The 12,377-nt window shown below is 39.9% G+C and overlaps 1 protein-coding gene and 1 pseudogene across 1 annotated transcript in view; both read left to right on the forward strand.

Moving 5' to 3' along the window:
- LOC147822277 (uncharacterized) overlaps positions 1-12,377 on the forward strand; it is a 246,524-nt gene that overhangs the window by 210,064 nt on the left and 24,083 nt on the right. The gene's annotated exons all lie outside the window — the stretch shown is intronic.
- LOC101698335 (dnaJ homolog subfamily C member 14 pseudogene) lies at positions 6,245-8,796 on the forward strand (annotated as a pseudogene).

Raw genomic sequence — 12,377 nt, forward strand, 5'->3', positions numbered from 1 at the left:
GTCATCAAATTTTCTTTTATCTGACAATTTTTGTGTTCTGCCCAACCATGATCAAATCACCTTTTATTTCCTCTATGTCTTATTTAGCAAATAATTTACCTTTAGAACCAGTGGGCAAGCAACTCTGTTCATTTGGGAAGTGTCATTCCTTCACCATAACTTCCTGAAGACTTTAGAAGTCATGTACAAACAGGAAAGACCCAGCTTCCCACTCAATCCTCCTACTGGACAAAATTACATTCCATCTTTCTTAAGGGCCTCATTCCATAACTCCCAGCTGTGACTGTTCTGGCAGTTGTGCCCACTACTTTTTCTCGTATTAAATTCGGAATTCTCTCAAGTAATCTCAAGTAGTAGGTCGAACTAATTTGTATTAGATACCTTCCTATTGATATTTACAATTTTTGCTCAGGGAGACCAATATTGTGTGCCATTTTACACTTTTTGGTCTTGAATTCTACTCCACCTGTGTGTGGGTTTCTGAAAGGTGTTTTAATAGATGCCTATGTTGGTGTTTTTCAATATATTCCATGAGCCTGAACAAAGGCCTGACACAACAATGCACACTTATCATTTCCTTCTCTTCAGGAATTGCTTTGTGCAATAATAAAATGCTATTTCTTCTTTGTGATTTGTTTGTGGCAAAAGAGTAAAAAATTATACTCTGCTGGAGAAAGGTCTTGTGTGCCTCAAAAATAAAACACATTTCTTTCAGGTATAATTTAATTTGTCTTACTCCTTATAGATGATATATTTCCATCTTTATTTTTCTGACTTCTGATATAGCTCTGTCTGTTGTATCATGGGGAAAATGAGAACAAAATACAAAAAGATTAATATTTGAGCTCAGTTTTACTTTTATCTTTGCAAAATATGTAAGATTTAAGATGACCTTTGTTGATGCTAGCTCTTATGACTCTATATCTAATGGAAGAAACTGTAATAGACTGAACTGGAAAACATGTCCTACTGACTTAGCAGTTGGGAAAGTGGTAACTGAATTCTCTCTCTATCTTTATTCACCACCATGATTCTTCAGCACAAGAAGAAACTCTCTGAGTTGGTTAAGATGAGTTCATTATTACAGTGAGTATGATATCTGAGCAAGTTGGCATTAACACACTTTGCTGTGGGGTAATTTTAAAAAATCATTTTGTATATATATTATATTCTACTTTTGATTATCTGGTCTCATTTCAAAACCCTTCTGATTCTGTACTTACTATTTACATAAGTGACTTTAAAATTGATTCAATGGATTTTTCAAATAAAGATAAACATGTGCTAGACTTATATGCTTATAACTACCAACTGATCATGAAAGAAATAAAAGAATAGCTAAACAAATGGAATAATATACCATGTTCATGGATTGAACTTTTCTATAGAAAAGTTTATTATAAAGCCCGTATGGACAAAGAAATTAGAATAGCTGAAACCACTTTGAAAAAGAATAAAGTGGAAAAAATCTACTCAAAACTATTGCATATTATAATAATCAAGACAGTGTGTTTTGGTGAGGGTATAAAAACATAGATCAATGCAAAAGAATAATCAAGAAATAGGCCCATATGAGTATGCTGATTCTTTTTGCTGTGCTTAATAAAATACATACAAAAAATTTGCCATCTTAGTCACTTTAAGTGTACAATTTAGTGTCATTAAATAAGATTCATAATATGGTATAACTGTCACTACTATCCATCTGGATGACACTTTTCATCTTCTAAAACCAAAACTCTATACCTGTTAATTAGTAACTCCCATTCCCCCAAGCCCTCAGTTCCTTGCAACCAACAGTCTACTTTCTTTCTTTATGATTTTGACTACTGTAACTCTTTCAAGTAAGTGGAATTAGGCAGAATTTATCTTTTTGTGACCTATTTCACTTAGCATAAATGTCCTCAAGGTCCATATTTTTGTATTATATTGCAGAATTTCCTTCCTTTTAACAATAAATATCATCTCATTGTATGGACATACCATAGTTTGTTTATGCATTCATGCACCAATGTAAATTTGAGTTGCTTCAACATTTTAGCTACTGTAAACAATGTGGCTCTGAAGGTGAGTGTACAAATTTCTTGAGACTACACTTTCAATTGTTTTGCACTTATTCAAAGAATTGGTGGAATTTTTTAATCATATGGTAATTGTATTTTTAATTTTTTGAAGAATTATTAGACATTTGTACAGAAGCTCTACCATTTTATGTCTCTATCTATAGTGTACAAATCATTTCAATTTCTCCACATCCTGTTATTTTCTGGATTAAGATTTTTTAGGGCTGGGGATTTAACTGAATGGCACTACACCTGCCTTGTAAGCACTAGGTCCTGAGTTCAATTCCCAGTACCAAAAAAAAAAGGATTTTTAAAATTTGGAGACATTCCAATGAATATGAGATGGTATCTTCTTATAGTTTTTATTTGCACCTTTTGATGATGTTCAGCGTTTCTCCCTGTACTTGTTGGCCATTTTTACACTTTTTAAAACTGTCTGCTCAAGTTCTTCACTCACTTTTAAATCAGATTGTTTTATTGTTGAATTTTAGGAGATTTCTATATATTCTGATATTAATCCCTTGTAATACATACGATTTGTAAATACTTTCTCTCCTGTGGGTTGCATTTTTGCACTATTGATACTACCTTCTGATCCACAAATAAATTGGCTTTTGGCAAAGATACCAGAGCAATTAATAGAGAAAGAATGGTCTGGTCAGCAAATGGTACTGGAGCAGTTACATACCCATAAACAAAAAACCAAAACAAAACAAAACAAAAAAACCTCTTTCAATTAAACCTCATCTTTTAAGTGAAAATTAACTCAAAATGAATAATAAATGGAAATATAAAGCATGGAGCTATAAAAAGATTAGAATGATAGGGAAAAGTTTTAGATAACTTAGTAGATTGAATATTAAGGTAGGTGTAGAAGCAAAATAAGTAATGTGTTCTTTTAAGATTTGCTTTTTCCATAACTCTTGTTTAAGGTGACGGTTATCTGGCTCTTTATCCAATAACTTCATTAACCTAACAAAGTTACAATGGCTGGGTGAATTTACAATTTATATGTGCCTATCTTGTGTCTGTGACTTGTAAATAGGAACTGGAATTGTATTTACACATCAAAGACCACTAGGGATGAGATAATGGCTAAAAAGGATATAAAAAGGGAAATGCTGAACAAAAGGGGTGCGGATACTAGCCAGACTGGTTTCTGGTGGTCCTGCCTGCTTGCAAATAGAAATTTTATTATTTTACCTGAATTCTGTGTCTCTGTGTATTTCTTTCTGAGATATTTGGAACAAGAAGAAAACACAAAATTTTTAGGCTCTTAAGCAAAGTGAAAAACACTTAAAAATAATAATAAATGCACAATTTATAAAAGAAAAACCAATAAATTGGACTTTATTGAAATGACAAGCTTTTGCTCTCCATAAGACTATTAAGGTGGAAAGATAGGAGTCACTAGGAACACACAGAATCAGCCCACGGCAGACAGGCAGGTCTGCCCACGCCCTGCTAAGGTCGCCAGTCACTCGGAACATGCTAAATCAGCCCACGGCCCAGCAACAACCCACTGGACAACCTCCTCCCCCACTCCTCTATACAGCCACCTGGTTCCACACTACAAAGACACAGAGGACACTGGACCACCAGACCATGGTTCTGAGTCCCGCCGCTCCTGGCCCAGAGGTAGGGGCTTCTGAGCTGCCATCCCACTGCTCCTGGTCCAGAGGAAAGGGCTTTTGGGCCACCATCCCTACCACTGCTCCTGGCCCCTGTCCCACCTCTCCCAGCTCAGAGGAGGTAATCTGTGCAGGTGCCAACAGTGCCCCCCCGCCAGTTGAAATGAGAAAACATGTAAATAAGTCTCAAAACCAGACTTCCAGATCACCTACAGCAACCCCAAAGGGAAATGAGATGGAACACTCTGATACTCAACCACCTGGACCCACTGAACTGGCAACAAACGGGGATCTGGAAAAAATGAAATCAGAAATAATTTCTCAGATAACAGGAGAAATTGTGCCCCTAGTGCAAGATATGATTAATATATCTAGAGAGGAGCTGAGGAACATCATGGAATCCCAACATAGGAAACAAATGGAATCCATAAAACAGATGGAAATAGATTTCCAGGACATGAAAAACTCCACTGAAAGTCTACACAGCAGAATGAACCAATGTGAGGATAGAATGTCAGATATAGAAGATAAGATTGCAATTAGTGACCAGGAAAAGAAAAATTGCTTCAAAATTCTAAGGGAACATGAGAAATCAATCCAGCAGCTGCTAGATGATGCAAAAAAGAATAAAATAAGACTGACTGGACTCAATGAAGAAACAGGAGAGAGTGCAGATGACATAAAAAAACTCTTCACAGAAATAATGTCAAAAAACTTCCCAAATGGGAAAAGAGCTTGACATACAGATAAGTGAGGCATATAGGACTCCAAATAGCCTTGATCAAAAAAAAACTACACATAGGCATATAATTGTTAAGATTCCAGAAACACAACAGAAGAACAAAGTTCTCCAAGCACTCAGAGAAAAGAAACAAATCACATAGAAAGGAAAGCCCATCAGAATCACAGCAGACTTGTCAACACAAACCATCAAGGCAAGAAGAGCTTGGAGTGACATATTCCAAGCCCTAAAAGAAAACAACCTTCAACCCAGATTGATGTACCCTGCAAAACTACCTTTCAAAAGTGATGGAGAAATAAGATACTTTCATGACAAAGAGCACCTTAGGAACTTTATGAATACCAAACCAGCACTCCAAGGAATTTTACACAATATCCAAGGAACAGACATTGAGGATCACAACCCCAGGAAGCAAAGCAGAAAGAACCCATCTGGCATGACAAGAAATTAAATGTAAAGGGAAAGAACCCAACAAAAAGAAAAAGTCATGGCAATGACAAGTCAATACGTTTCAGTTATAACCATCAACGTTAATGGTCTCAATTCACCAATCAAAAGAAATAGATTGGCAGAATGGGTCAAGAAGCAAAATCCAACAATATGCTGCATACAAGAAACACACTTAATTCAAAAGGGAACTCATAGACTGAAAGTTAAAGGGTGGAAAACAATACTCCATGCAACAGGAAATCGAAAAAAAGCAGGAGTAGCTATCCTCTTTGCAGATCAAGTAGATTTCAAACCAACACTGATTAAGAGAGATGAAGAAGGACACTACATTCTTGTAAAGGGAAGAATCCAAGAGGAAGAGATGACAATCATAAATATCTATGCACCAAACACTGGTGCACCCAACTATATAAAACAAATACTAACGGACATGAAAAGTCATATATGCACTAATACAAATGTAGTGGGGGACCTCAACACCCCACGGTCACAAATAGATAGATCAGCTAACAAAAAATAAGTAATGAAATACTAGAACTCAATCAAACTCTTGAACAAATGAACTTAACAGATCTTTACAGAGTCTTCCACCCCACAAAATCAGAATACACATTCTTCTCAGCTGCACATGGGTCATTCTCAAAAATAGACCACATACTCACACATAGAACATGTTTAAGTAAGTGCAAAGGAATTGAAGTGATCCCCTGTATATTATCAGACCATAGTGTGATGAAATTGGAGATCCATAGCAAAAGAAACTCAAAACATTTCATAAACATGTGGAAATTGAACAACACACTTCTGAATAACCAATGGGTCACAGAGGAAATTAAAGAAGAAATCAGACAGTTCCTTCAATTAAATGACAATGACAATACAACATATTGGAATCTATGGGACACAATGAAAGCAGTCTTACGAGGGAAATTCACAGCAGTGAATACACATATCAGGAAAGCAGAATGAGCCCAATTAAACAACCTGATGCTGCACCTCAAGCTTCTAGAAAAAGAAGAGCAGGAACACCCCAGAGCTCATACAAGGGAGGAAATTATAAAGATGAGAGGAGAAATCAATACAATGGAGACTAAGAGAACGATACAAAAAATCAATGAAGCCAAGAGTTGATTCTTTGAAAGAATCAACAAAATTGACAAACCCTTAGCCAACCTTATCAGAAAAAGGAAAGTGGAGGAATCAGAGCGTGAGTGGGAGGCGGAGCTGGGGGAGCTGCTCTCGTAGCTCCCCCTGGCCCCAAGGCCCCGCTGCTTGAGGGGGAGGAGTTACTGCCGCTCTTAGGCACCAGAATGTACCATGATGGCTGTGACCTAAAACCCTGCGGAAGTCCCCGGGTCATGGCCCAGAGGCACCCAGGAGAAAGAGGGTTCTGTGGAGCCCACCACAGCGGTGGTACCTCCCTCAGGACTTTAGGACCCACTGCGGATCCTGAAATATTTGCATTCTCAGGACTCAGGGACTCAACAGGGACTGCTCCTAATGGTATCTGCTGTTTCACAGAACACTCTGGTCCTAAGTACACACAGCCCCCAAATCCTGCCCACTGGTCGGATCCAAGCCATGGCTCCCCAAGGGGTCCGGGACCACCTAGGGAAGGAGAGGACCCTGATCAGAGTGAGGTATCTTCAGAAGAGTCAGGAGTGGACCAGGCACTCTCAAAGAGTGAGGCTGGGTACCATGAGGATGGGAACCATTCTTTCCTTTCCATTCCATCTGCTTGTAACTGCCAGGGAACCCCTGGAATCCCACGAGGGCCTTACTCTGAGGGAGATGGCTCTTCTAGAGATTTTTGCGACCATTGTACATCTCCAAGCTTGGGGGAAGATGAGGAATTGGAAGAGGAATATGATGATGAGGAACCTCTTAAATTTCCAAGTGAATTTTCACGGGTGTCCAGTGGGGAACAACCACCATCCTGGAGACAGCGGCACCGCTTTCTGACCAAGAAGGATAATTGGGGGAGTGGATGCTGAGATCCCAGGGACCCTGGCCGACATCGGCTGGGCCGGAAACGAAGTCAGACAGATAAGCGCAGAGGCCTGGGGTTGTGGGGAGCAGAAGAACTATGTCAGCTTGGACAGGCAGGCTTCTGGTGGTTGATTGAACTGCTGGTGTTAGTGGGAGAGTATGTGGAAACTTGTGGCCATCTCATCTATGCATGCAGGCAGCTGAAAGCCAGTGATTTGGAACTTTGTCAAGTTTGGGTGGGAGCCTGGGCAGGACGGCTGGGGGGCTGGGCCCAGGTAGTATTCCAATTTCTAAACCAAGGGTTTACTATGGGGCAGGGCTGTTCACCCGTTTTCTTAGGCGAATGGGTGCTTTGCTGCTCCTGGGTCTGGCCCTCCTTTTGGGCTGTCTCCAGTTGGGCTGGCAGTTTCTGGTGGGCCTGGGTGACTGGTTAGGCTGGAGGGATAAGGCCATCAGGCTGTTTTCATGGCTGGATTCTCCCACCTTGCAGCGTTGCTTCACCCTACTGAGAGATATTAGGCAATGGCAGCAGCTGGTAAGCATGGTTCAGCGGGGTTGGCTGGAGTTTCCCTGGTTCAAGCAGAGGACCAATAACCAAGGGAATGCACCTGTAGCTAGTGGGCGGTACTGCTAGCCTGAAGAGGAAGTGGCTCGACTCTTGACCATGGCTGGGGTTCCTGAGGATGAGATAAACCCTTTCCATGTGGTGGGGGTTGAAGCCACAGCATCAGATACTGAAATAAAGAAGGCCTATAGGCAGCTGGCAGTGATGGTTCATCCTGATAAAAATCATCATCCCCGGGCTGAGGAGGCCTTCAAGGTTTTAAGGGCAGCTTGGGACATTGTCAGCAACCCTGAAAGGTGGAAAGAATATGAGATGAAACAAATGGCAGAGAATGAGCTGAGCCGGTCAGTGAATGAGTTTCTGTCCAAGCTGCAAGATGACCTCAAGGAAGCAATGAATACTATGATGTGTAGTTGATGCCAAGGAAAGCATAGGAAGTTTGAAATGGACTGGAAACCTAAGAGTGCCAGATACTGTGCTGAGTGTAATAGGCTGCATCCTGCTGAGGAAGGAGACTTTTGGGCAGAGTCAAGCATGTTGGGGCTCAAGATCACTTACTTTGCACTGATGGATGGAAAAGTCTATGACATCACAGAGTGGGCTAGATGTCAACATGTGGGAATCTTTCCAGATACCCACAGAGTTCTCTATCACATCTCATTTGGCTCTCAGATCCCAGGCACCAGTGGTCGGCAGAGAGCCCCCTCAGATGCCCCTCCTGCTGACCTTCAGGATTTCTTGAGCTGAGTCTTTCAAGTACTCCCAGGCCAGATGTCCAAGGGGGAACTTCTTTGGAGCTCCTCAGCCTGGCTCTGGGGCCACCGCAGCCTCCAAGCCCAACAGCACAATACCCAAGGGAGAAGCCAAACCAAAGAGGCGGAAGAAAGTGAGGAGGCCCTTCCGACATTGACTCCCCTTCTCTGCTCTCCTCAAATCATTGTCAGGGAGTCAAAAGGGCTGTGTACAGCACAGAATGGAGTTTGATTTGTTTATTTTTAAAGATTTTAAAAAGGGAAAATTTTAAGCTTACATTGTTCACTAGTACTTTAGGAAGCCGCTAAACCACTGTCCCTCTCCCAGCACCCAGGAACTGAATCTTGTCTTCTGACAATACCAAAGAAATAGGGATGACTAGAGCAAAGAACCTAGGGCCTGGACCTGGGCTGGACATTATATCCCTTTGAGGGGTGGGGAGTATATCTCTGGGGTTGGTATGCCTTTGTCTTGTCATTTGCCTTTAGAGCAGATAGTCCCTCGCCCTTTTAAACTATGAGTTTATCTTATTTCTGGGTCCATTTTAGGAGGGAGTCTCCATTACCCTGATAAACTAGTTGAAAGACAGAACAAGGAAGCAGGCAGCCCTAATTTTGGAGATGCATAGAGTTCAGAAAGTGGAAACTCTGAATTTTTTTCCGACTTTCACCTTGTGGGTAAATCACCCATCTACAGGCTTATTGTTGCAAGAATGGCCAAAATTAATAACTTTTAAAAAGCGGACTCATGCCCTCTGCCCTTGGGTAAGGGAGAATGACAAGGGAGTTCTCACAAGCCCCCTTCTTATCCAAGGGTTTGTATTTTTTTAAGTTTGTTCATATTTGTACGTACATATCTATTTAAAGCCAGGGGATTATCTTTCTATAAATAAAAAACTGGCAAAAAAAAAAAGAAAAAAGAAAGAAAAGGCCTAAATCCATGCAATTAGGAATGAAAAGGTGAAATTACAACAGACCCAGCAGAAATCCAGAGGATCATCAATACCTACTTCCAGAACCTATACGCCAATAAGATGGACAACACAGAAGAAATGGACAGATTCCTAGATACATATGAATTACCAAAGTTGAATGAAGAAGACCTAAAAATTCTGAACAAACTAATATCAACCAATGAAATTGAAAACATAATAAAATTTATCAACTAAGAAAAGCCTGGGCCCTGATGGCTTCACTGCTGAATTCTACAAGACATTTAGAGAGGAACTACTGCCACTACTGTTTAAACTGTTCAATGAAATTGAAAGGGAACCAATACTCCCAAATTCATTCCTGGAAGCAAGCATCACCTTGATCCCCAAAGCAGAGAAAGACCCAACTGAAAAACAGAACTATAGGCCAATCTCACTAATGAACACAGATGCAAAAATCCTTAATAAGATACTGGCAAACAGAATGCAGAAAATCATCAAGAAGATCATATACCCTGATCAAGTGGGATTCATCCCAGGGATGCAGGGATGGTTTAATATACGCAAATCAATCAATGTAATACACTATATCAGTAGAGCCAAGGACAAAAACCATATGATTATCTCCATAGATGCAGAAAAAGCATTTGACAAAATCCAACATGCATTTATGATAAAAACCCTGCAAAAAATTGGAATAGATGGTCTCTACCTAAAACTGATAAAAGCCATCTATGAAAAACCAAGAGCCAATATCATACTAAATGGTCAAAAACTGAAATCCTTCACACTAAAATCAGAAAGAAGACAAGGATGTCCACCATCACCACTCTTGCTCAATATAGTTCTGGAAACATTAGCCAAGAGAAAGAAATAAAAGGAATAAAGATAGGAAGTGAAGAAGTCAAATTGTCATTATTTGCAGATGACATGATACTCTATATAGAAGACCCCAAGAACTCCACCAAAAGTCTTCTAGACTTAATAACCAAATTCAGTCAAGTAGCTGGTTACAAGGTCAACACACAAAAATCAATAGCTTTCCTCTACACGAACAACAGGCTCACTGAGAGAGAAACAGGGCAAATAATTCCTTTCACAATAGCATCCAAAAAACTGAAATACCTGGGAATCAATCTAACGAAAGAAATCAAAGACCTATTCTCTGAAAACTATGGCACTCTGAAAAGAGAGATTGAAGATGATATCAGAAAATGGACAGGCATCCCCTGCTCCTGGGTAGGAAGGATTATTACAGTGAAAATGGCCATGCTTCCAAAACTGCTATATAGATTTAATGCAATTCCAATTGAGATCCCAGAAGCATACTTCATGGACCTTGAGAAAACAATCCAAAAATTCATTTGGAACAAGAAGAGACCCAGAATAGCAAAAGCAATTCTAGGTAACAGACACATGGCAGGGGGTATCACAATCCCCAACCTGCAACTCTACTACAAAGCTACTCTGATAAAAACAGCATGGTGCTGGCAAAGAAACAGACCTGAGGACCAGTGGAACAGATTAGAAGATGCAGAAACAACGCCAGACACACTCAGCCATCTCATCTTCGATGAAGGAGCCAAACACCCTCACTGGAGGAAAGATAGCCTCCTTAGTAAATGGTGCTGGAAAAATTGGGCTTCAACTTGTCAAAGATTAAAACTAGACCTATATCTCTCACCATGCACTAAACTAAAATCAAAATGGATTAAAGATCTAAATATTAAAATAGAAACTCTGAACCAGTTGGAACAGAGGTTAGGTAGAACCCTTGAAGACATCGGTGTAGGAAAAGATTTTATGAACAAAACCTCAGCTGCCCGTGAACTAGCAGAAACAATCAACAAGTGGGATCTCTTCCTATTAAAAGGCTTCTGCACAGCAAGAGAAACCACCAGCAGTGTGAAGAGACAACCCACAATGTGGGAAAATATCTTCACCTGCTCTTCCTCAGACAAAGGTCTACTATCTCGAATCTATGAAGAACTTAAAAAGATCAGACCTCCCAAATTTAAAGACCCAATCTGAAAATGGGCAACTGAAATGAACAGACATTTCTCAGACAAAGAAGTAGAAATAGCAAATAAATACATGAAAAAATGTTCAACATCACTGGTCATTCGAGAGATGCAAATGAAAACAACACTGAGATTCCACCTCCAGAAAGAATGGCTGCTGACATGAAATCAACCAATAACAAATGCTGGTGGGGCTGTGGGGAAAGAGGAACCCTGCTCCACTGCTGGTGGGAGTGTAGACTGGTACAAGCACTGTGGAAATCAGTATGGAGATACCTCAAAGAACTAGGACTGGAAGTCCCATTTGACCCCGCTATTCCACTGCTGGGGATCTTCCCCAAAGAATTAAAAGAATCATACTACAGTGATATATGTGCACCCATGTTCATAGCAGCACAGTTTGTGATAGCTAAAAGTTGGAAACAGCTCAAATGCCCATCAACTGGAGACTGGATCAAGAAAATGTGGTTTTTTTAATAAAATGGAGTACTACTCAGCCATAAAAAATGAGAAATTACAGACATTTATAGCTTAGTGGGTGCACATTGAGGCGATACTCTTAAGTGAAATAAATAGGACACACATGTATAAATACCAAATAGTTTCTCTGGTGTGAGAAACTGAAAGTGTAAATAAGGACTAAAATATATAATAGGTAATGTGAAATAGGAAGAAAAGGGGCAAAGGGGAAGGAAATGGGAGGGCTAGAGGAAAGGATAGAAGGGAATGGGATTAATATGAGAAAATGGAAAAATAGGAACAAAATCTTTGTAAATAGGGAGGACTGGAGGGGTTGAAGGGAGGGCTGGGCAAGGGTGAAAAATAAGAACCAAGAGAGACTATGTAAAGGTGCAAATTTCCTATGATGAATGTCATTATATTGTATACCTGAAATGTACCAATGATTAGAAGGAATAATTGATAATGCGAAATAGGAAGAAAAGGTCCAAAGGGGTAGGGGTAGTGGGAGGGGCAGAGGAAAGGAAAGAAGGGAAAGGAAAAATGATGAGAAATGGAAAAAATGGAAATAAAGTCTTTGTAAATAGGGAAAGGTGGAGGGGGTGAAGGGAGAGTTAGGAATGGGGAAAAAAATAAGAACCAAGATGCATTATGTAAAGGTACAATTCCCAATGAGAAATGTAATTGTGTTGTATACCTAAAATGCACCAGTAAAAGAATTTAACAATAACAACAAAAAAGATGGAAAGATAGGATCTGAACTGTAACTAAAT

The sequence above is a fragment of the Heterocephalus glaber genome, unplaced genomic scaffold (genome assembly GCF_053883595.1).
Source record: "Heterocephalus glaber isolate CG9 unplaced genomic scaffold, H.glaber_assembly_v1.0 deba00001666, whole genome shotgun sequence".
Lineage (NCBI taxonomy): Eukaryota > Metazoa > Chordata > Mammalia > Rodentia > Bathyergidae > Heterocephalus > Heterocephalus glaber.